General features: G+C 45.5%; 1 protein-coding gene across 1 annotated transcript in view; it reads right to left on the bottom strand.

Annotated features, from left to right (window-relative positions):
• TMEM91 (transmembrane protein 91) overlaps positions 1 to 24798 on the bottom strand; it is a 65463-nt gene extending 40665 nt beyond the window's left edge. The window contains exon 1 of the mRNA XM_088477057.1: positions 24747 to 24798. The gene's annotated coding sequence lies outside the window, so the exon portion shown is untranslated. The remainder of the gene's footprint in view (positions 1 to 24746) is intronic.
• Between the last annotated feature and the right edge of the window lie 922 nt (positions 24799 to 25720).

Genomic DNA, 25720 nt, shown 5'->3' with positions numbered 1-25720 from the left:
CCACTATACACTACTTATTGGTACATACAGGAACTAAAGTCTGCTTCAGTGCATATTGCCCGAAAGTTAAAGTATGAGGCAAAAGACAGGAAAAGAGAGAGGTAGACACAACATAAAACGGTATTTATATAAACAGGAGTGTTACACAGAGCTAGCACTCTAAAGGCACCGTAATGGCCACATATTTTATATCCACGTTTTTATAAATGATATTGTTCCAGATGAGCCACCCATATGAGGGGTGAAACATAAATTCCAGTGAGGCGGAAAAATCCATGCAGGCACCAGCCAGGAGCCCTGGGGGATCCCATTAATATAGATAACCTGTCGATACACTTCTGTGTGCCCTGATGCTGAGATATAGGTCACTGTCTACACGCTGCACAGGAAATCATTTACCATGCAACCCGCTATGAAATATTCATACACAGGACTTTACGCACTACATATTCCACCTGTTCTCTAATGCACACCTCAGTATGACCTCCTCCTGCACCAGCCAACAGCTCCATACTCTTATATAGCATCCCTCTACACCACTGCACCCTATACACTCCCACTGCTCTTATATACCTCCATGGGGTCCCCAGCACTGGCTGCAGCTGCTTCTTGTAGAAAGAAAAATCCAATTTATTGTTACTATTCTTAACTGTGCATCTGCGGGAGATCTGTGAACGATGCAGGCAGGGAGGCGCGGAGGAAGGATGTATAGAAAGCTGACCTCTCGGCTTTCTGCTTCATTACAGATAATCCATTAGTGGAGTTTCTGTGCGCGGGAATACAGATGTGAGCAGGACTGCAGTGCCTCACATCTACATTTCTGCTATGCAGGGCCGTAACTAGGGTAGTGCGAAACTCATTGAATACCACCCTAAGGGGGAGATTTAATAAAGCAGGGAGGGAGATAAAATTGGAGATAAATAGCACCAACCAATCAGCTCCTAACTGTAATTTTTCAAACACAGGGCTGTATTCAATTAGTTTCGCACTCGCAATAAAGTTCCGCCTGCCGGACTTTTCGCCTACATCGCGTCTTTTGGCTATGGAATCTTATCGAGTGCGCCCCGCTATTTGCCGTATTTAATTCCTAAAGATGCGAAAATGGCGACACGCGAAGTGCGATCAGGCGGAAAGTGGTAACAGAATCGGGAAATCAGCCTGAAACCCCCCCCTCCCCCCAAAAATGCAGAAACCTTGGGGATCAATGTAGCAGTGCCCAATTAATCCTAATAAAACTGTTTGGTACAATTGTCTCTAATTAGCGTCTTTGCACAAGTGGTGAAGAATGGTATAAAGCTGTATTTTTTGGAGAAAATAAGTATTCCTGGCAAATTTGGGGTACCTGAAAATGGGTGCTAGCATCTTTTAATGTCTCTAAAGTGAAGTTTTAAATAAAGTGAAATTCCTCCGTCATAAAAGTACCTGCAACCCCAGAACCTTATTTCACTAGTTTTTAAATTTGTCCCCCCACTTTGTGCTTTTTCGCCCCCAAATTGAAAGTACTTTTTTGGGGTGTTCTTAATTTTTTTTCTGGAACTTTTTGACACAGTTGTCCTTAGGGGCTGTCCCAAAGGTTCTGAGAGGTTTCCCCACCTTTGCACCCCAAAATAAAAATTTTGCACTTGTTTTCTCCTGCATATTCAGAGGCGAATCGTTTTCGTCTATTGCACTGCATTGACTTTCCGCGTACGCGAAAAACGGGTGGAATTGAATACGGAGAGAAGTTTCCGACAGGCGAAAAGACGCAACCGGCGATATCTTTTTGCGGATCTCGGCTTTTCGCTTCTAACTGAATTCGGCCCACAGCCTGTAAAGTGACAGTTAGGAGCTGATTGGTTGGTGCTATTTATCTCCAATTTTATCTCCAAGCTTTATTAAATCTCCTTTTTAAAGTGACCATATATATTAGTCAGCCCTCTATGTTTGCATGCAAAGGTATAACTACAACTTTTTGGGCCACAGCAAGATCTTAAATGTTATGCCCCTCGCCGAGGTAAAAAAAACATATACAGTCAGGTCCATAAATATTGGGACATTGACAGAAATTTCATATTTTGGCCTCTATTCACCACCACAATAGCTTTGAAATGAAACAAACAAGATGTGCTTTACCTGCAGACTTTCAGATTTAATTTGAGATAATTACATCCAAATCAGGTGAACGGTGTAGGAATTACAGCGGTTTCTATATGTGCCTCCCACTTTTTAAGGGGCCAAAAGTAATGGAACTATCAACTCAAAAGCTATTTCATGGACAGGTGTGGGCTATTCCCTCGTTATTTCATTATCAATTAAGCAGGTAAAAGGTCTGGAGTTGATTCTAGGTGTGACATTTGCATTTGGAATCAGTTGCTGTTGACTCTCAATGGGCTCTATTTACTACAATCCGCATATTGAATGCGGATTGTAGTGTGATATTACCGAGTGAATTCGCATTGCGAATTCAGGCAATATCACAGGGATTTACTATAAATCCCTTGCAGGGACAGAGCTTGCGATAAAGCTCTGTCCCTGCGGATCCCATCCGCACTCTAGTCGCGGTATTTTTGGAAAAAATACCGCGACTAAGAGCCCACGCATGCGCCGACCCACCGTCGCTGCTACCCCCCCACCGACGCTAAGCCCCGCCCCCCGCGATTACGGACCCCCCTTCCCCCCCTGCGACACCCCCTCCCTTCATTACCTGCATCCTCCTGGCCTCCGGTGATCTTCTCCGGGCTTCCCGGTCAGGTGATCTCCCATACTGCACTGGGACCCGATCACCTGATGACCGGGCAGCAGTGCACTGTGGGAGACCAGCTGACCGGAGAGGAGCCATCACCGGAGGCCCGATCACCGGTCCCTGGATTCAGGTAAGGTAAAAAAAAAAAATGTTTCCATTTTTTTTTTTCTTTTTTTTTACAGCAATCAGCTTGCGGTCTGTTTAGACCACATAGCTGATTACTGGTACCGGCTCCCGCCTCTGCTCTCCCCGTTAGAGCAGAGTGGGAGCCCGGTAACCGGGGGAGACCCTGGATAACGCCACCTCCAGGTGGCGTTATTATCACAGGGCTTCCCCCGGTATTTTTTTACAATTTATTTTTAGTAACTATGGTCGGATCACATTTCCCATTACAATTGTGGGAAATGCTATCTGCTTTACTAAAAATAAGTGATACTAGGGGTTGGAGTAGAATTTTACTAATTCTACTCCAATTGCCCTGTAATAACTACAGGTGAAACTAAAATAATGTGAAAAGGGTGTGAAAACACCCCTTTTCACTTTATTTTAGTAAAAATAATGTTAATAAACAGAGCCCAATATGAGATCCAAAGAGCTGTCACTATCAGTGAAGCAAGCCATCATTAGGCTGAAAAATCAAAACAAACCCATCAGAGAGATAGCAAAAACATTAGGTGTGGACAAATCAACTGTTTGGAACATTCTTAAAAAGAAAGAACGCACCGGAGAGCTCAGCAACACCAAAAGACCCGGAAGACCACGGAAAACCACTGTGGTGGATGACAGAAGAATTATTTCCCTGGTGAAGAAAAACCCCTTCACAACAGTTTGCCAAATTAAGGACACTCTCCAGGAGGTAGGTGTATATGTGTCAAAGTCAACAATCAAGAGAAGACTTCATAAGAGTGAATATAGAGGGTTCACCACAAGATGTAAACCATTGGTGAGCCACAAAAACAGGAAGACCAGATTAGATATTGCCAAACAACATGTAAAAAAGCCATTACAGTTCTTTAAGAACATACTATGGACAGATGAGACAAAGATCAACTTGTACCAGAGTGATGGGAAGAGAAGAGTATGGAGAAAGAAAGGAACTGCTCATGATCCAAAACATACCACCTCATCGGTGAAGCATGGTGGTGGTAGTGTCATAGCGTGGGCATGTATGGCTGCCAATGGAACTGGTTCCCTTGTATTTATTGATGATGTGACTGCTGACAAAAGCAGCAGAATGAATTCTGAAGTGTTTTGGGCAATATTATATGCTCATATTCAGTCAAATGCTTCAGAACTCATTGGGCGGCGCTTCACAGTGCAGATGGACAATGACCCGAAGCATACTGCAAAACCAACCAAAGAGTTTTTTAAGGCTAAAAAGTGGAATGTTATGCAATGGCCAAGTCAATCCCCTGACCAGAATCCGATTGAGCATGCATTTCACTTGATGAAGACAAAACTGAAGGGAAAATGCCCCAAGAACAAGCAGGAACTGAAGACATTTGCAGTAGAGGCCTGGCAGAGCATCACCAGGGATTGAACCCAGCGTCTGGTGATGTCTATGTGTTCCAGACTTCAGGCTGTAATTGCCTGCAAAGGATTTGCAACAAAGTATTAAAAAGTGAAAGTTAGAATTGTTTAGTTTGTCCCACTACTTTTGGCCCCTTAAAAAGTGGGAGGCACATATAGAAACCGTTGTAATTCTTACACCGTTCACCTGATTTGGATGTAATTACCTGCAAATTAAATCTGAAAGTCTGCAGTTAAAGCACAGCTTGTTTGTTTCTTTTCAAAGCCATTGTGGTGGTGCATAGAGGCCAAAATATGAAAATTCTGTCAATGTCCCAATATTTATGGACCTGACTGTACATTTGCAACCACACAGAGCCCATTCATATTATGCCACACAGAGCCCATTCCGGTTATGCCACACAATAGTACCCCTTATACACATTATGCCATGCAGTAATGCCCCTTATACATTATACCACACAGTAATGCCCTTTCAGATTATGCCACATAGTAGTAGTGCCCCATATAACACATTATTCCACACAATAGTAGTGCTCCTTACACATTATGCCACACAGTAATGCCCTTTATAACATTATGCTACACAGTAATGTCCTTACACATTATGCACTCCCCCCCAGCAATTCACATCCTTGTGTCCCTCCTGCAGTCTCTCACCTTCCCCTGTGTGCCATTAGCACCCAGCAGGTATGGATTTGGTGCTGGGTACCAGCTAATTACAGCTGGTGCACCGGCAGACATGGACAGACAGCGAATCTGGCACCGGTCGCGAGTCAATCAGAGCTTGTGGATCAGCAACCAATATGGAGTCGCCACTGCCAGTCTGCGAACTCTGCCTCACGACTGGCGGCACTGTCTCTCCATGTCTGCCGTGTCGGTGATTACAGTGCTTACAGCTGGCGGGCCAACACCAAATTAACACCGCTGATACCCTGGCCCCCCTTGGTGGCCCTGACTGGACCAGCCCCCCTTGTGTGCGTGACTGGGTGCAGGGGGAGTGTCGGGCCACACAGGCAGCTCGGGCACCATAGCAGCTGAACCCCATGCACCCACGGTAGTTACGCCACTGTTTGCATGTATGATAGCAAACAGTGGGGTCCTTTTTGGGAACACTGGAATGGGGTTATAGGCGGGGACAATATAAACAAATAAAGGCTGCAGGTGTACTTCAGGGTCCAGTTTTCAACCCGGGCAACGCCGGGTATCCCAGCTAGTTTGTAGTGTAAGTGGATAGACAGAGAAGAGAAGAACAGATAGACAGGATAGGGTTACCACCTGTAGCTTTTGGACTTAGGACCTCATTCAGAGGCGGTCGTTAGATGCAAGCGGTTGCACAGAATCAGGACGGCCGCTTGCACCATGAACGGCCGCCTCCTTGTCGATCGTTAAGCTGTGGGTTACCACCCACAGCTTAACGACTGACCAGGTTGATGGTCGCGATGGTGATCACTATCGCGACCATCGGGGCTTACGACCAGACCCTAGGGTAGGGTCTGGGCACTTGTAAGCCCTAGGGAGCTTTCTGGTGTGATGGAGCAGGAAGCTCCCCTCTGACATCACTGATGATGTCAGTGCGGCCGCCCACAAAATGGTAGGCGTTCGCAAAGGAACGCTTCCGTTTTGAAAACCACCCCCCGGCCCGCCTACCAAACGGGGGCAGCTGTCGATACAGCCGCCCCTTTGGTAACAAGTTTCTCTGTCACTCTGGGGCTTGCGCATGCGCAGTGCGGCTGCTGCGCGTGCGCAGGCCAAACCATCGAGTCGGTTACGAGTGCATCGGCGCTCGCGACCAACTCTGAATGAGGTCCTTAGTGCCAGTGTTCTAAATCGGTTTGGTATGATTGGTTGACACTTATGCTGTTAACAGTGAAAATGTTGACAGCGTAATGTCAATGGGAGACCTCCGACGCGATAGTAATGTTATTTGAAACATTTTAACCATTGACATTACAATTCAAAAATGAACCTTTACCAGCACGTTAAAAGTTATGTTGACGCGACTATAGGCGCATTTATAATGGGTACAGAGTGTGCCGTGCTCATGGACCCTGCGCCACACACCCTGAACTCAGAGCAGCCCACCTCCCTGGTGTGGTGATGCCGGCAAGCGCGCCCCCTCTTCTATGAAGAGTCGGCAGCCCCATCTTGATATCTTCGGAAAGATGGCACCGTGTGGTGAAAGCAAAGGCTATGTCTTCTGAGCATGTGCCAACTTCCCAAATATCACTGGAAATATGGCGCTGGCTGCAGACAGTGTGTGGGGGGGGCACTGAATGGACAAGATTAAAATGCTCGTCGGCATTCCCCTGTCAACATTACGCTGTCAACACTTTGACTGCCTCCTGTTATAAGTAGAGCAGAAACATAATAGAAAGGCTGGTATTTTTTTTCCAGAAAACATGGCACTCATAAAAAAGAAGACATTAAGGGTGGGATGTACTAAGCATCGCATCCGCGGTGCGGAACATCCAGCCAGGATCCGATTAGATCCCTCCAAGAAGAACTGCGATAAGAAGCGCAAAGGCTTCTATTGGGCAAGGGTGTTTGATCACGGGTAGTGGGCGCGAATGCAACTACACTGGGCGTGCAGTAACCACCAAAGCAGGGCCGAAACTAGGATATCTGTCACCCGGTGCAAGGCAGCAATTTTGCGCCCCCTCCCTTTCCGTACCTGGATTTTGTCCTTGCGCCTCCATAAGGCAGTGCACTAGTCAGACATCCCTGGTATAGTGACTTACATTATTCCACACACCATAATGTCCATTACACATTATGCCACGCACTGTAATGCCTATAACCAAAGTGCCACTTACATATTTGCCTGACACCTTTTTATGCCCCACAGTAAGGATTCTAATTACTTTAAAATTACCTGCTCATTGCCAGGAGGTTTATGCTCGTTGCCAGAGGTTACATGCTCGTTGCCATGGGGTTTCATGCTCGTTGCCATGTTCATGTTCGTTTCCAGAGGGGTTCATGCTCGTTGCCATGGGGTTTATGCTCATTGCCAGGGGATTTCACGGGAGAAGATGTAGCTTTCAGCACCTTATCCCGGCAGCGCCAGCGTTTCCGGCACTTCCGGGAACGCTGTGTGCATTGTGCTCTGCTAACAGACACTAGAGGTCCAGTAGGACCTCTAGCATCTGTCTCCTCCTTGGTGGCGGCCATTTTTGGATGGCCGTTTTTTAGCAGAGTCCATGCGTACGCTAGTCCGCATGGAATGGGCACGGTCCTACTGGACCTCTAGTGTCTGTTAGCAGAGCGCAATGCACACAGCATTTGTCTCCTCTTTGGCGGCAGCCATTTTTGGACGTCTGTTTTCTGAATCTGCAGCCCACAAGCCACTGCGAGTCAGCTTTTTTCACCCCCCGCAATCCGGCACCCGGTGCACGTGCACCTCTAACCCCCCCCCCCTAGTTGCGGCCCTGACCAAAGCACAGTAAGGGTGTGTTCTAGGTGTGTAGTCTCCAGTTGAAACAAATATGGCTGCCAAAAAGTTTCAAATGCAGCTTCCTGAAGCCGGTTTAATTGAGTCAGCTGACCTTGGTGTAAGATGTAAAGTTGATCGTGGTGACTGCTAATGATTATTGCGTCTGGTTGTAAATGTGAAACCATACAGTTTATTCAAATCATATTTGCCAACTCTCCCAGAAAGATCGAGAGAGTCCAGAATATGGAGAAGCTCCCTAGTTAGGCCTCCCAACAGAGCTAGCCAATCTCCCCGTGCAGTTCTGGACTGCAGTGAGCAGTTGGATTATGTGATTCACGATGAACTGCATCAGCCTAACCTCACCCCCTTTAAACTTTAAAATACTGCAAATCATGTATTTTGCCTTTAAATTGCAATGAACTGCGGCTTCAAACAGTAGCCGGCAGGCCGTGATAACCCATCGGATAGGGTTGCCCGCTCTGGGACTCTACCGGAGTGGGTTTATTGAAATCTGGCAAGTATTCATCAATATACTTTGTTGCCCTGATCCCGGATCCCCCTTTTTTTTCTGTACTTTTCCTTCAGCTTATTAATAAAAATTATAACCTTTTGTAAAAAAAAAAAAAAAGTTGGCAAGTATTATTCAATTACATGAAAACAGCAGGAGCGAGCAGTGTTCAATGAGTTACTTTACACTGCAAGGATCCCTCGTTTATCATAAATAAAGAATGATTCAGGCACAATCGGTGAAGCCTGCACATATATTTCTAAGTGTTGAAATGAAAAGAGCAAACATGTTATATTTGCGCCTGCTTTGCGGAGCAATTCAGATGCTCCCAACCACTTCTGTACCCATAAGCTGCACAGTCCGGCCATTAATAGTATTTTCATTGTGTGCTGCGATATTTAGCATTTTCTGTACGGTCATTGAAGCCACACCTCCAGGCACAACCCAGTCTCATCTCAGCCAGGTATGACCAGGGGAGAGAGTCGCTGCTCAGGATTTGCAGACGCGGCTGACTCAGAACAAATTGTAGAGTCGCAAATTGCAGTTAAGTTTCAGACTCACTCTGAATAAGGCCCAGACTGTGGAATATTAAGAGTATTAGGGATTTGGGTTAGGAAAAGGGATAGCGTAGTTAGCGGAATGCTGCTCTGTCTGATGACTCCATTGGAACTGACAGTCACATGATCGCCGGGAACCGGAAGCTGCGATTGAGCCGTCTGAAGCATGTAAGTCACCGCTGGGCCACCAGGGGCGATATTTCAACATTTCATCAGTGTAGTCAGGAACCTCAAGAGAGGGGCATGTACTAATTGCTGAGAGGAGTGGGCACCTGTGCTGCCTCCTATACAGTACCCTACAAGATAATCTGACTCGGCGGTCACTAGGACCTGCCGGAGCTCAGCCAGACAGGCATGACCTCTGACATGCTCGGCATCTTGGCGCGTCTTTCCTTCCTGGCGTTCCAAGAGAATGGACAGACCCAGGAGACTCGCCAGTCGCACAGCCATACAGAGCCCATACTGCACACTACAAGTACACTGTATCACCACTGCTAAAGTGAGGGGCAATAGTGCTACCATCCGCCAAAGTATTTACCACTATCACTTTCCCGGGGCACTACAATGCCCAGCAACACCCTGAGCTACAGGCTGCTCTTCTATATATCTGTGACATCCCTGTGTCTTATGCTATTTATTGTTCTACCTGATTCACTAAATCTAAGAAATAGTTAACCTGTACCACGTGTGAACTATCCGCCACCAGCACAAACTGCGTTACATATGCCACGCCACATGTACCTTGGCCAAGTATATTGTATCCTGGCATAGCAATTTGTCTGTAGGACTACTGTACCCAGCACACCCACACGCACTTCAAACTCGGTCATAGGCTCAGTGCCCAGATCTCCATGATCACGTTAATTCTATACTCCGCCAATAGGTTATGGGGCCAGAGTGTTGTCACAGATTACACTGCTAATACTAATTTCCCTGGCCTGGGCTTGTCTGAGGGGCCCGGCGGAGGCCCAGGACAGCTGTGGGGGAGATGAAATATCTATGTGGAATAATTCCAATTAGAAGGTGCAATTTTGTACTATGACAAAACCGTATTGTTCTACAGAATGGGGCAAATTTAAAATCATACTTACTGACATTGTACAGTATGCCCCCCATCTGGGAGATTCCTGGAGGGGGAGTTGCAAGTAGGATGTTCGGGAAGGAGAGGTGATGCGATATTTGCCATTCCTGTCCCCACACAAGGACAGAGCTTAATGAAGTATTTCACAGGGAACAGTGTCATCCATCCCCCGGAATGCCCACTTCACACCCTCAGAGGTCGGTCTATTCTCCCAGGAGTCGGAAAGAACCCGTCAAGATAATGCAGCTCAGTATGTATCAGCTGTATGCAAAAGCCTTTCCCGCATGCCAAAAATAATAATATAAAAAAGTATCTGCACCCCTGGTGCCACAACATGGGTTCTCAGCTGCAAGTATGCACCCCCACCCCCATGTCCTGCTGCCTGATCACTAGCCAGAGAGAGGGGATGTAGTCTGGAACCCAACGGTCTAAATGCTGACCGCCGGCTTCCAGACTGCTTTATCCCGACTAGGGACGAATGACAGGCGTCTAAATTAGGGGTGAGCGGGTTCGGTTTTACTCGGTTTTACTCGGTTCTTATCGCCACTTTACCGCAATTTCGGGTCAATTTCATTCGCTATCCAAAACACGTGTTCGGCGATAGCCAATAAAAAGATCCGAGGAAAACCGAACCCGCTCACCCCTAGTCTAAATGTGGACGCTTGTAATTTGCCCGACGTCGGGGGACCGGCACTTGGCATCCCGATCGAGCGGATGCCGGGCGGCGCAGCGGACAGCCGTGGGGGGGAGGGTTAGGTTTAGGGCTCACGGGGGGGACTTAGGGTTAGGCACCCCCCAGGGAGGTTAGGGTTAGGCTAGGGGGAGGGAGGGTTAGGGTTAGGCACCCCCGGGGGGAGGTTAGGGTTAGGCACCCCCCTGGGGGACTTAAGTTTAGGCAGCAGGGAAGGGGGGTTTAGGTATAGGCACTTAGAGGGGAGGTTAGGGTTAGGCACAGGGGGGGGAGGTTAGGGTTAGGCACCCCTAAGGAGGGTTAGGGTTAGGGGGGTTAGGTTAGTTGATACTTACCTTTAGGACGATCGGGATTTCCTCCTCCAGCCGCTGTCGGGAATTGAGCCGCCAGCCATGTGCCCGGCGGTAATACATATCACACCCAGAGAGAGAGGCCAGTACAATCAAAGTCTGTCACTGTAAGCCCTGCCCCTTAAACACAATAGGCTCCACCTCATCCAGGCTACGGAGCCCTGGTCTGGCCCCCATTCCCAGTGGGTTACGGCCGCCTATGCGTGGCAGGACGGCCGTATCACAGATTGCCTTGTTGTTAATTGTGGACCTACACGGCTTCCGTAGCCCTGTAGTACACACAGTAAGAGCCTGGTGGGGAATCATGTGACCGTGGCTGCCACCGATAGTCAAAGTCGGAATGCAGACGCGGCTGAAGCAGCATAACACACTGAACCACCAGGGCCCCTTTGCTGTCTGAGGAGGCGGCCCGCGACGCTCGGCGATAGAGCAGCCCGGGGGCACATGGCACCCTGCCCAGCCCACCCCTGCCCCTTAGCTCTGAGGCCCATAATGCTCAGGTACTCATTTATCTGTGAATACACTAGCAGCTAGGTGCAAGGGGTGCAGCTGCTATGGGGCCCAGAGCTGAGGGGCCCCCATCTTACTTGTCAAAGTTACATGTGTTATATACATTTTTCACTATTGGGTGGTACATAGGGGCCCTTACTAACCTTTTGCTATGGGGCCTTCAAATACCTAGTTATGCCTGGCCCTGGCTACAACACATTACTAAGGGGTGTATTTCATACATGCCTACCCTCCCTGTTTTTGCGGGAGGCTTGCAATTTTTCGGGTAACCATCGGCAACCCCCGGAAGGGTAGGCACTGCGATCGCGGGTCTCCGTGTAGGGGGAAGGGCTTGAGACGTGATTCTACATGAATCATATCATTTGGCCCGCCCCTATGTAAATTATAGCCAATCACAGCAATTTTACCATGAGGGGGCGGGGCTTAATTCCACAAATCGTCAGGCCCCGCCCCTGCCACCACCCTCCTGCTTCTCTTACCCGGGCTTCTCCCAGGAAGAGATATTAAAAGGTAGGCATGTATGGTGTATTTACTAAATGTCGATTTTAAATCGATCAACATCGATGTTTTATTTCTGGGGCTAAGGGGTCTATTTACTAAGCAGTGTTAGGAGACAGAGTGAAAAGTGATAAGGTGCCAGCCAATCAGCTCCCAACTGTCATCTCACAGGCTGTTTGAAAAATGACAGTTGAAAGCTGATTGGCTGGCACCTTATCACTTTCTTATCACTTTCACTCTGTCTCCTAACACTGCTTAGTAAATAAACCCCTACATCACATATTTACTTAAAAACAAATTCAAAAGTTGACTGTTAGTAAATGTGTGATTTAGCCCCAGAAACACAATATCGATTTTACTCGATTTTGATCGATTTTTAATCAATTAAGCAAATATACCCCTAAGTATTTCTGGGTGACTGGAGTACTGTTTTGTGCAACTCCTTCAATGGAGCACACAGTGCCTGTAATGTCGTTCATGCACAAAAGCAGTATATTTACCCCCTCCATATTTCTATTCCAAAATGACAGATAACCACAATACATCTATACATTCTAATCACAATTACAGCAGCCATTCTTAATGCAGCATTTGGTTGTGCAATTACAGGTGGATAGCTATCCAAACTGTATTTTGCTTAATTCAAATTCCTAAATCAATAAAGAGATAATTTGCCAGACATTGCAACTAATAAAAATGTCTTCTATCTAATGGATAAAATACAGCAGGTAAATAACTCAGCGTCCCTGCAGCACTAAGCATCCAGAGTAAAGTGTTACACGATCTAACTGCTGCTTTGTAATCTCATTTAATAAAGGTTGTCTGGACTCTCCCGCAGATGTGCAGCAACAACATTCAAGTAAAAAAAAAACACATTACAAATTAGTACCCTACCAAACATTATAGAGACATGCATGGGTGTAACTACCATAAGTGCAAGGGGTGCAACTGCTATGGGCGAAGAGCTTGGGGGAGCCAGTCAAAGTTACATGTGTTATATACATTTTTCACCATGAGGTGGTACATAGGGGCCCTTACAAACTTTTGCTATGGAGCCTTCAAATACCTAATTGTGCCCCTGGGGACATGAACTAATAAATGTGTACATTTCCTTTCTCAAAGTCTGCAAAAGGGTTTATGTAACCAAAACTTTGCTGCAAATAAACAAAATGACATATATAGGTGTGTGTGCGTGTGTGAGGGGGGGTTCTGATGTCTTCAGCAGACCACATGACCACTGGTCCAAATAAATAGCTTTCTAGAAGATAGGCACACCGGTGGGAGAAGGGGTTAGTGAGTGATGATCGGAGAGAGTGAGTGGCATGTGGGTGGATGCGGAACATGCAAGAATAATTGGGCTAAATTAAGGGGTAGGGTATCCGTGCTTATAAAATTATATTTGTAGAAGACAGATAGAACTATGGAGACAGAGGGGAATGTGACAACTGACACCCTGTAACAAGACAATTGGAGCCTCTGTTCCTCAATGTGATGTCACACCTGAGTGAAGGGTGACAGGTGCTATGGATAGGGGACAGATGTATCGGCAGATGGTAGTTTTGTGTTACCAGGATATGTCTTGTCTAATAGCAAGAATGTGATGTATTTCCCAGGCTCTGCAGGTTGTAAATACCATATAACAGAAACGCTTCACTCCATACTGTATGTATATAACTGGAGCTCGTAAAGTCAAATCAGAAATTACATTTTGACGTTTTGGATTGAGGAGCTGATTTTTTAACAGCTGACAAAAAACGGGTGTTTTTGCCAAACTATAGGGATTTCTTTTGCAGTGCCCTATACAAGAAAGCCTTACAATGGTACAACTCACCGGCTTAACGTCCTACACACGCACACATATGCAACGATCGGCAAAGCGGTAACGTACTTCCTTAGGCAAGCATCCCTCGGCAGCTCAGTATCACCGATCTGCTCCAGGGTTATATTTTGTTGGATTTCTGTGATCAGGGATCTTTATGGAGACTGCATGGCTGTTTGCTGATATTCTGTTAGCAATGGGTGTGGACGAAATGGCCAAACATACTAATTAGAAGATGTGTCTAAATACTTTTGGCTATGTAATGTATGAGGACACTCGGTAAGGTGCAGGCATGGTGAGACACATACGGGTATATTTACTAAAGTGCTGTTTTTTTACAAGTGGAGTGTTGCCCATAGCAACCAATCAGATTCTACTTCTCATTTATCTAGCACCTTCTAGAAGATAATAGCTAGAAACTGATTGGTTGCTATGGGCAACATCTCCACTTCTAAAAACCTGCACTTTAGTAAATATACCCTATAGCGTCTGATTCAAAGTCGCTCGCTATGAAGATATTGTACAAAAATTTTATTCTCGCATGATCTAATTGAGATCTAATTCACATTACTGCCTCAATTAGACCATGCGAGAATAACATTATTTGTGTACAATATCCCATAGCTGGTATCTGCTGATAATTGTAATAACAATACATTTGTTAATGGATACCGAATTAATACAGCTTTAAGCAATAATAAATGGTGCACAGAGATCATTTACAGCCTTTATTTTAATTTTCAGCACTATTCTATATAATTTGACTTCGCTGATTTTAATAATACTGTATATTAATTACAGATGAGCGGATTAGGATCTAAGAGCTCCAAACCCACCCGAATTTGGGGGATCCGGGGCGATCCGAGCGGATCCCTGACCTGAGGCAAAACCTCGCGACCCCTCTGTCGAGTCGCAAGCGGGCTTAACGCTGATTGGCTGAGAGAGCCATCTGTCACGGCTCTCAGCCAATCAGCGTTAAGCCCATTGAAAACGACACAAAAGAAAAAGAAGATGGCGCCTATCATCCCCTGCCGCTGGCACCCCCCCGCTGCCGGCACTCCCACTGGCAGCATCCCCCGCTGCCGACACCACCACTGCCGGCACCCCTGCACTGCTGCCCAACGTACCGAGGACACCGTCAGCGACCCCCACACTGCCGACACTCCCACACTGAGGACACCACCAGCACCCCTGCACTGCCGATACAGTCAGCAAACCTTCACTGAGGACACCGCTGGCATCTCCGCTCTGCCGATACCGCCGGCACCCACATTGAGAACACCTCTGCACTGCCGACAGTCAGCAAACCGGCAATGAGGACACCGCTGGCACCCCCGCACTGCCGACACAGCCAGCAAACCTGCACTAAAGACACCGCTGGCACCCCTGCTCTGCCGATACCACCGGCACCCTGCATTGAGAACACCTCTGCACTGCCGACAGTCAGCAAACCTGCAATGAGGACACCGCTGGCACCCCCACACTGCCGACACAGCCAGCAAACCTGCACTAAAGACACCGCCGACATCACCGGTACCCTTCACTGAGGACTCTACCAGCACCGCAGCACTGCCATTCCATGTACTGAGGTGGACACCGTCAGCAACTCCACTCTGCCGACACTGCTGTCACAGTAAGTGCACTATATGTGTATCCAACCCACACTGTATAACCCACTGTATCCGTGTTGGAAATTAGAAACTGAACTGCCACATGTTAGTGCCGCCCACTGTGTCACTTAGCTAGCTGGATGCAACCTTTTGGCCTAAACTAGATGAAGCAAATAATATTGTGAGGTGGTCAAAACTGATTGGACATTACTGGAAATATATGTTATTGAGGTTAATTATACTGTAGGAACAAAAACAGGCCCATTATGTGATTTTAGCTGTTTTTATGATTTTTTTAAGAAAAAATCCAGATCCAAAACCAAAACACGAAAACAAAACACGGAGGTGAGGTTTTGGCAAAACCAATCCAGATCCAGATCCAAAACACGTGGGTCAGCGCACATCTCTAATATTAATAATACCCAATAAAGGTTAAGTTTTAGGAATGGATGTTGCACCTATGCTAATAACATACATGTGCATTACGCTATTTGGGCTGCTGTTTTTATGCTGCTGGAATTTAGCGCCATCACTTTGTCTCCTGGATCGGTATTATTGCCCAGGCGCACGTGACCGCGGGGACAATGGAGAGGGATCTGCCGCAGTCTCTCCTTGTTACAATTAAAGCTATTTTGCGAGAAATAGCTTCAATAAATAGGCCCCGTAATAACACTGTACATCTGTAAATCTGTATAATTCAGGCGGATATGAGAGTGATTTCCATATGGCTCTATAGCATTACATAGTAGTAAATAAAATATTTGTGACTCAGTGGTCAAGAACGCTGCTGTAACACAATGGCTGTGACAGCCTTACAGAGGACCACAATTCATATTTTACTGCCTGTTTCTTGTGACCTCGGACAAGACAATTATTTCTTATTATATATCCCAGGTGACAGAAATCAGTGTAAGCTCTATGGAGCCGACACACCAACTGATGAATACATTCTAGTCAGGGATGAAAGTCTGTGATAATATGGCACAGTACGTAATTGCACAACCTAAGCGCCATATAAATAAAGGATAATAATAATAAGCTTCCAGCACATAAGTGAATATTATAGGCGTCCTGTATACAAGTGTAGGACATAGGAATCAGTTGTAGGCAGGGGCGTTTCTAGAGAGGAGGGGGCCCGTGTGCAGTCTCCGACATGGGCCCCCTCCTCTCCGCCCGGCGGCCAGCAGCGCACTGAGTTGTGCGCAGCCAGCGCCGGAGCTTTAGACTCTGGGCACTAGAGTGTGCCCAGAGTCTATAGTGTATGCACAGGTCACCGGGAAAATGGCCGCGGCGGCCATTTTCCCTGTATTGCGCATGCGCAAACGACGGGAAAATGGCCACCACGTCCATTTTCTAGTCATTTTACAGCGCTGGACACCGCGCCAACGTGGGACTCCAGAGAGGTGCAGGGTGTGCAGTGCGGAGCCCCCCTGGACCCAGGGGCCCGTGTTCCCCGCACCCATTATAGATACGCCCCTGGTTGTAGGGGTGTAGGAGACAGGGTTCAGGTATATAAATGCTGGATACAGGAGCCAGGTATAGATGTACACAATATACTAGTTAGGTTTATAAGGAGGATTTTGAGATATGTAGGACATAGAGATAACAAACAGTAATGACATTAAAATCGTGTTTTATTAGCTGGTTCTGAATAATTGGTTATAGGACAAAGTTTAGAAGTATTGGATTTAGGGGTCAGCTATAGACGTGCAGGACAGAGGCGCAGAGCTGGGATTCCAGGGGGAGTACCAGAATCTGTTTTGTAGTGTTTGTAAACAACTTGTTTTGGGGGTCCCAGGAAAATGGTGTGTTTATGAAATATCGGATGTATCAATGTGATTAAGAAATCAATATTAGATGAATTACAAATGAACGATGTACAAGTTGGATAAAGAAATGAAAATGACAGAATTTCAGCATAAAATTAAAACATAAGAGTTATTATTTTACTTTAAGAAGTTATTATTATTATTGTAGGGATCTAGAATATAAGCGTAGGATGTACGAGTGGGAGTAAGAGATGAATATTATAGGGGTCAAGTATATAAGCGTAGGATGTGTGAGTGGGAGTAAAGGCGGGTATCCACTTATAGATATACCAACGAGAGCACGATTACAACATTGCTCTCGTGCTCTCGTTTGTATATCTAGTGATGTGCCTAGACTGAACGTTCACTCGTTCAGTCCAGGCACATCCCTCATCCCCGCACATGCTGAACCTGATGGGATCGTCAAGTTGACCAGCATGTACGGGCGATGTCGGATGTCGGAAACGACCAGCTGCTACGCGCATTGCTGGTCGCTTCCGACCAAAACATGCCCAATTCATGCATGGTTAAATCGCTAAGTGGATACCCCCCTTAAGAGATGAATATTATAGGGGTCAGGTATATAAGCGTAGGATGTAAGAGATGAATATTATAGGGGTCAGGTATATAAGCGTAGGATGTAAGAGATTAATATTATAGGGGTCAGGGATATAAGCGTAGGATGTAAGAGATGAATATTAAAGGGGTCAGGTATATAAGCGTAGGATCTAGGAGTGGGAGTTAAAGATTAATATTATAGGGGTCAGGTATATAAGTGATGGATGTAAGAGTACCAGTAACAGGGGAATATTATAGGGGGTCAGGTATATAAGTGATGGATGTAAGAGTACCAGTAACAGGGGAATATTATAGGAGTTAGGTATATAAGTGATGGATGTAAGAGTACCAGTAACAGGAATATTATAGGGGTCAGGTATATAAGTGATGGATGTAAGAGTACCAGTAACAGGGTAATATTATAGGGGTCAGGTATATAAGTGATGGATGTAAGAGTACCAGTAACAGGAGAATATTATAGGGGTTAGATATATAAGTGATGGATGTAAGAGTACCAGTAACAGGAATATTATAGGGGTCATGTATATAAGTGATGGATGTAAGACTACCAGTAACAGGAGAATATTATAGGGGTCAGGTATATTGTAAGAGTACCAGTAACAGGAGAATATTATAGGGGTCAGGTATATAAGTGATGGATGTAAGAGTACCAGTAACAGGGGAATATTATAGGAGTTAGGTATAGAAGTGATGGATGTAAGAGTACCAGTAACAGGAGAATATTATAGGAGTCAGGTGTATAAGTGATGGATGTAAGAGTACCAGTAACAGGAGGATATTATAGGGGTCAGGTATATAAGTGATGGATGTAAGATTACCAGAAACAGGAGAATATTATAGGGGTCAGGTATATAAGTGATGGATGTAAGAGTACCAGTAACAGGAGAATATTATAGGGGTCAGGTATATAAGTGATGGATGTAAGAGTACCAGTAACAGGAGAATATTATAGGGGTCAGGTATATAAGTGATGGATGTAAGAGTACCAGTAACAGGAGAATATTATAGGGGTCAGGTATATAAGTGATGGATGTAAGAGTACTAGTAACAGGGTAACATTATAGGGGTCAGGTATATAAGTGATGGATGTAAGAGTACCAGTAACAGGGTAATATTATAGGGGTCAGGTATATAAGTGATGGATGTAAGAGTACCAGTAACAGGGGAATATTATAGGAGTCAGGTGTATAAGTGATGGATGTAAGAGTACCAGTAACAGGGTAATATTATAGGGGTCATGTATATAAGTGATGGATGTAAGACTACCAGTAACAGGAGAATATTATAGGGGTCAGTTATATAAGTGATGGATGTAAGAGTACCAGTAACAGGAGAATATTATAGGGGTCAGGTATATAAGTGATGGATGTAAGAGTACCAGTAACAGGAGAATATTATAGGGGTCAGGTATATAAGTGATGGATGTAAGAGTACCAGTAACAGGAGAATATTATAGGGGTCAGGTATATTGTAAGAGTACCAGTAACAGGAGAATATTATAGGGGTCAGGTATATAAGTGATGGATGTAAGAGTACCAGTAACAGGAGAATATTATAGGGGTCAGGTATATAAGTGATGGATGTAAGAGTACCAGTAACAGGGGAATATTATAGGAGTCAGGTATATAAGTGATGGATGTAAGAGTACCAGTAACAGGGTAACATTATATGGGTCAGGTATATAAGTGATGGATGTAAGAGTACCAGTAACAGGAGAATATTATAGGGGTCAGGTATATAAGTGATGGATGTAAGAGTACCAGTAACAGGGGAATATTATAGGAGTTAGGTATAGAAGTGATGGATGTAAGAGTACCAGTAACAGGAGAATATTATAGGAGTCAGGTATATAAGTGATGGATGTAAGAGTACCAGTAACAGGAGAATATTATAGGGTCAGGTATATAAGTGATGGATGTAAAAGTACCAGTAACAGGAGAGTATTATATGGCTTAGGTATATAAGTGATGGATGTAAGAGTACCAGTAACAGGAGAATATTATAGGGGTTAGATATATAAGTGATGGATGTAAGAGTACCAGTAAAAGGGTAACATTATAGGGGTCAGGTATATAAGTGATGGATGTAAGAGTACCAGTAACAGGGGAATATTATAGGGGTTATGTATATAAGTGATGGATGTAAGAGTACCAGTAACAGGAGAATATTATAGGGGTCAGGTATATAAGTGATGGATGTAAGAGTACCAGTAACAGGGGAATATTATAGGGGTCAGGTATATAAGTGATGGATGTAAGAGTACTAGTAACAGGAGAATATTATAGGGTTTATGTATATAAGTGATGGATGTAAGAGTACCAGTAACAGGAGAATATTATAGGGTTTATGTATATAAGTGATGGATGTAAGAGTACCAGTAACGGGAATATTATAGGGGTTATGTATATAAGTGATGGATGTAAGAGTACCAGTAACGGGAATATTATAGGGGTTATGTATATAAGTGATGGATGTAAGAGTACCAGTAACAGGAGAATGTTATAGGGTTTATGTATATAAGTGATGGATGTAAGAGTACCAGTAACAGGAGAATATTATAGGGGTTATGTATATAAGTGATGGATGTAAGAGTACCAGTAACAAGGGAATATTATAGGAGTTAGGTATATAAGTGATGGATGTAAGAGTACCAGTAACAGGGTAACATTATATGGGTCAGGTATATAAGTGATGGATGTAAGAGTACCAGTAACAGGAGAATATTATAGGAGTCAGGTATATAAGTGATGGATGTAAGAGTACCAGTAACAGGGGAATATTATAGGGGTTATGTATATAAGTGATGGATGTAAGAGTACCAGTAACAGGAGAATATTATAGGGGTCAGGTATATTGTAAGAGTACCAGTAACAGGAGAATATTATAGGGGTCAGGTATATAAGTGATGGATGTAAGAGTACCAGTAACAGGAGGATATTATAGGGGTCAGGTATATAAGTGATGGATGTAAGAGTACCAGTAACAGGAGGATATTATAGGAGTCAGGTGTATAAGTGATGGATGTAAGAGTACCAGTAACAGGAGAATATTATAGGAGTTAGGTATATAAGTGATGGATGTAAGAGTACCAGTAACAGGAGAATATTATAGGAGTCAGGTGTATAAGTGATGGATGTAAGAGTACCACTAACAGGAGAATATTATAGGGGTCAGGTATATAAGTGATGGATGTAAGATTACCAGTAACAGGAGAATATTATAGGGGTTAGGCATATAAGTGATGGATGTAAGAGTACCAGTAACAGGGGAATATTTTAGGAGTTAGGTATATAAGTGATGGATGTAAGAATACTTGTAACAGGAGAATATTATAGGGGTCAGGTATATAAGTGATGGATGTAATGGCCAGTACACACTAGACTATATGTCATCCGATCCGGCCGATTGGACGACATGTTCGCAACATCGTCTAGTGTGTACACTCAATGTCGTTGACTATGTACGCTACTGCATGCAGCTCCGACGGGCGACATCGTCAGCGAGGGTGTATGCACTTGCCGATGCCGGGACCCCCGCCGGGTCCTGTCACACGACAGGTCGGCTGGGTACACATGGTTAAATGTGTCAGGTATATAAGTGATGGAAAAAGTCACGTGAACCGTGACGAAATGCATTAAGGATTCCACCTCTTGATCACACACACTGTGTGAGCTGTATGTCTGTGTGAGCTGTATTTCTGACCACCTGGGATGTTAAGCGGGCTTTACACCACCACCAGCGTCTATGCCCGGAGTTTAGCGGAGGTAGCAGCAGAGGTAACAGGTTCAGAGGACGCTCGGACGAAACAGTATGCTCACATACAGCTACAGCGCTATCTAATATATAGAGACTGTGACTAATTACTTTGTTTCTCTTTTCCCTTGCTGACCCCGATTCTTTTATAACCCACTAAAAAAAGTATCCATCAAGACGGACGGGACATTCCAGTGTGTATACGCTGATTTTCAGCGGCAGCATTAATACACGGAGACTATGTGTGAATAATATCACTAGGCATTGATCACCTGCCTCTTCTACTACAGCTAGAACCCTTCAAAAGGTACTTATTATCATCGGGACAAACAGAACTATAAAACCTGCATAATATTCACATCATTTGCAGGGTGGTGAATAGCCTTCTAGCCAAATCACCTTGGAATTTGGTGTAAATGTACCTAGCTCTCAGGTTTGCACTCAACGTACAATATCGTATTATCATCTGGAATTTGGGACTCTAACATTTCTGATAACCATTTTCTAATTTGCTCAGGGTCTCATTCAGACCCGCTCGCAAGCGCAGGACGCTTGCAAGCGGGTCGATGGTACCCAAATGCGCATGCACACGACGGAGGGAGCTCTGTCGTGCGTATGCGCGAGACCCGGCGAGCGACGGGGTAGCCGTCGCTCGGGGTCTCGCACCAAAGGGGGCGTGCTGTCGATGGTGAGTGACAGCACGCCCCCTTTGGTGGGCGTGCCGGGGGCATGGCTACCAGACGGAGGCGTTCCCATGGGAACGCCTACCGTCTGGGTCCGGCCCCACTGACATCACTAGTGATGTCAGTGGGAGTGATTTTGGCTCTGATAGAGACAAAATCACTCCAGGGCTTGCGGCAGCGAGACCCTACCGCAGGGTCTCGTCGCAAGCCCGATGGTCAAGACCATCGCGACCATCATCATGGACGCTTGCATAAGCTGTGGGTGGTAACCCACAACTATGTGAGCGTCCAAGAGGCCGCTCCAATGTTAGGTAGGAGGGCCCTGATTCAGAGCGAGCGCTCTGGTCAGAGCGTCCGGCTCTGAATCAGGCCCTCATTCCGATAGGAAAAAACATCAAGGGATTACTGAGGCTTTGCATGTGTTTTTTTTACATGTTATATGTAATTTGTTTGGTTACATAAAGATACATTAAGTTGCAATGTTTGGATGATACATTTTTTATAAATATGTTTTTTTTAGGGGTGAGCGGGTTCGGTTTTACTCGGATTTACTCGGATCTTTAAACGGCATTTTATTGGCTATCGCCTATCATGTGTTTTGGATAGCCAATATAATAAATCCGAATTTGCGGTAAAGTGGCGATAAGAACCGAGTAAATCCGAGTAAAACCGAACCCGCTCACCTCTAGTTTTTTTTATTGTGAATTTTTAGCTAATGTTTCTTTTGCGCAGTTTCATGTATTCTATATAAGTGATGGATGTAAGAGTACCATTAAGAGGGAACATTATAGGGGTCAGGTATGTAAGTGATGCAGGGGCATTTTAAGAGAGGAGCCAAATCATGCGCAGCCCCCGTTTGGGCCCCTTCCTCTCTGTCAGCAGAGTAGAATCTGCCATCATGCCAGAATCTACTGTGCATGCGTGGGTCTCCGGGAAAATGGCATCCGCACCTTCTCCCCGGCTGACATCTTATCTGCGCATGTGCAAGTCACCGGGAAAATGGCTGCCGGTCCACCACTGCAGAGCAGGACACCGGAATCTGCGGAAAGGTAAGAATAACTAAATATGGGTGCAGGGTGTGCGGTGTGGACCCCCCTGGATCCAGAGGCCCGTGTGCACTGCACACTCTGCACCCATTATAAAGACACCCATGAAGTGATGGGTCAAGAGCAGAGCTGTAACTAGACTTTTTGGTGCTTTGGGCCAAAAAGAGTATTGGTGCCCCTATTTCTAAATTTTCTCAAATAGGGACATGACGCGTGCCTGAAAAAGGGACGTGGCCTCATGGGTAAGGGGCATGACCAATCTGATTTGACGAAGATGAAGGTTTACCAATCCCGTTGTACCACTGTTATCCAGGTGTTACTGCAAAATACAGTGTGACTCCAAATGGCCGCAGTGATGATGCACAATAATTATATTGACAGGCCCGAACAGCGCCCCCTGCCCTGCGGTGCCCAGTGCAGTGGCACATGTCACACCACCCTAGTTACAGCCCTGTGTAAGACTACCAGTAACAGGGGAATATTATAGGGGTCAGGTATTAAAGTAATGGTTGTAAGAGTACCAGTAACGGAAACATTATAGGGGTCAGGTATGATGAATGTAAGAGTACCAGTAATGGGAACATTATAGGAGTCAGGTATGATGAATGTAAGAGTACCAGTAACGGGAACATTATAGGGGTCAGGTATGATGAATGTAAGAGTACCAGTAATGGGAATATTATAGGAGTCAGGTATTAAGTAATGGATGTAAGAGTACCAGTAACAGGGTAATATTATAGGGGTCAGGTATATAAGTGATGGATGTAAGAGTACCAGTAACGGGAACATTATAGGAGTCAGGTATGATGAATGTAAGAGTACCAGTAACGGGAACATTATAGGGGTCAGGTATTAAGTAATGGATGTAAGAGTACCAGTAACAGGGTAATATTATAGGGGTCAGTTATATAAGTGATGGATGTAAGAGTACCAGTAACGGGAATATTATAGGAGTCAGGTATTAAGTAATGGATGTAAGAGTACCAGTAATGGGAACATTATAGAATATAGGAGTTGGGATACAAGCATGGAATATAGGGGTCAGGTATAGAAGTGTAGGATATAGGTGTTGGGACACAAGCATGGAATATAGGGGTCAGGTATAGAAGTGTAGGATATAGGAGTTGGGACACAAGCATGGAATATAGGGGTCAGGTACAGAAGTGTATAATATAGGAGTTGGGATACAAGCATGGAATATAGGGGTCAGGTATAGAAGTGTAGGATATAGGAGTTGGGACACAAGCATGGAATATAGGGGTCAGGTATACAAGTAGGATATAGGAGTTGGGACACAAGGAAGTGTAGGATATAGGAGTTGGGACACAAGCATGGAATATAGGGGTCAGGTATAGAAGTGTAGGATATAGGAGTTGAAATACAAGAATGGAATATAGGGGTCAGGTATAGAAGTAGGATATAGGAGTTGCAATGAGAAGTGTTAGTTATAGGAGTCCAGTCAAAAAGTGTAGGAGAGAAAGGATTTTTCAGGCTATAGCAATGAAGAACACATAGCACCCTGTACTGAGGTTGGTGTGCTGTACAGACCCATAGACCCCATCACATACCTGGATGCTTGGAGCGACTGTGCTCCGTGTCCTCCTCTGCTCGCTGCCTCTGAGTCTCTGCTAGGAGAGGAGGGAGGGAGCAGAGGATGCTGTGCTGCTGTAACCCCTTCTACACCACTCTACAACGCTGCTGCTGACAGACACCCTGCGGGGCCCTGCATATATCAGAGGGGACCCCCTGTACTCTTCTGTAATGTACTTACTGCTCTATAAGGGCATAGGGGCTACCGCTGATAGATACCCACGGGCCCTGCGTGGGAGCAGATGGGACCCTCTCTGCCCTTCTGTAACATGATACTTATTCCTGCTCTCTGAGGAGGCGCAGGGGCTCCTGACAGACACTCAGCGGGGCCCTGCATGGAGGCAGAGGGGACTCCCTGTGACCTTTACTGCTCTGTGAGGGTACAGGGGCTCCTGCTACAGCTGACAGACAGCTAACGGGGCTCTATGAGGGGGAAGGGGGCACAGGGGCTCTTGCTGTAAACACCTTGGTGCCTGCAGCCCAGACACATCATTAAACGTCTTATTTATCATTAAATATTTGCAGCATATCTCAGAAAACGCCAATTGTCAGTGGATTTCTGCAAATATTAGGGATTCCTCGAATATATGAAAGAGGGACGGCGGCAGATGTCGGAGATCCCTCCATTTCCAACAGCAGCCGCAGCCCCCATAGCCCAATGGCTACAGCGGCTAATGTCATCTTCAGATGGCGTTAGCCGCTGTAGCCTAAAGGCGCATACACACTTAATGATTTGCTCCATGAGCGATATGAAGTGTTTGTCAGGCTCAGTGTCGTTAACGATATCGTTCTGTGACGTCACCGGCAGCATCCTTGACCATGCACAACCTGACGATATCGTCAGGTTGGCCTGCATGTTCAGACGATGAAAGATATCGTTAACGATCCGCGGGAGCGCGCATCTTTACCGATATCTTGCATACACACTGGATGATATTGTGGACGATTACGA

This window comes from Taudactylus pleione, unplaced genomic scaffold, assembly GCF_031769625.1.
Source record: "Taudactylus pleione unplaced genomic scaffold, aTauple2 ptg000199l, whole genome shotgun sequence".
NCBI lineage: Eukaryota > Metazoa > Chordata > Amphibia > Anura > Myobatrachidae > Taudactylus > Taudactylus pleione.
This window is presented reverse-complemented; position numbering and strand designations above follow the sequence as displayed.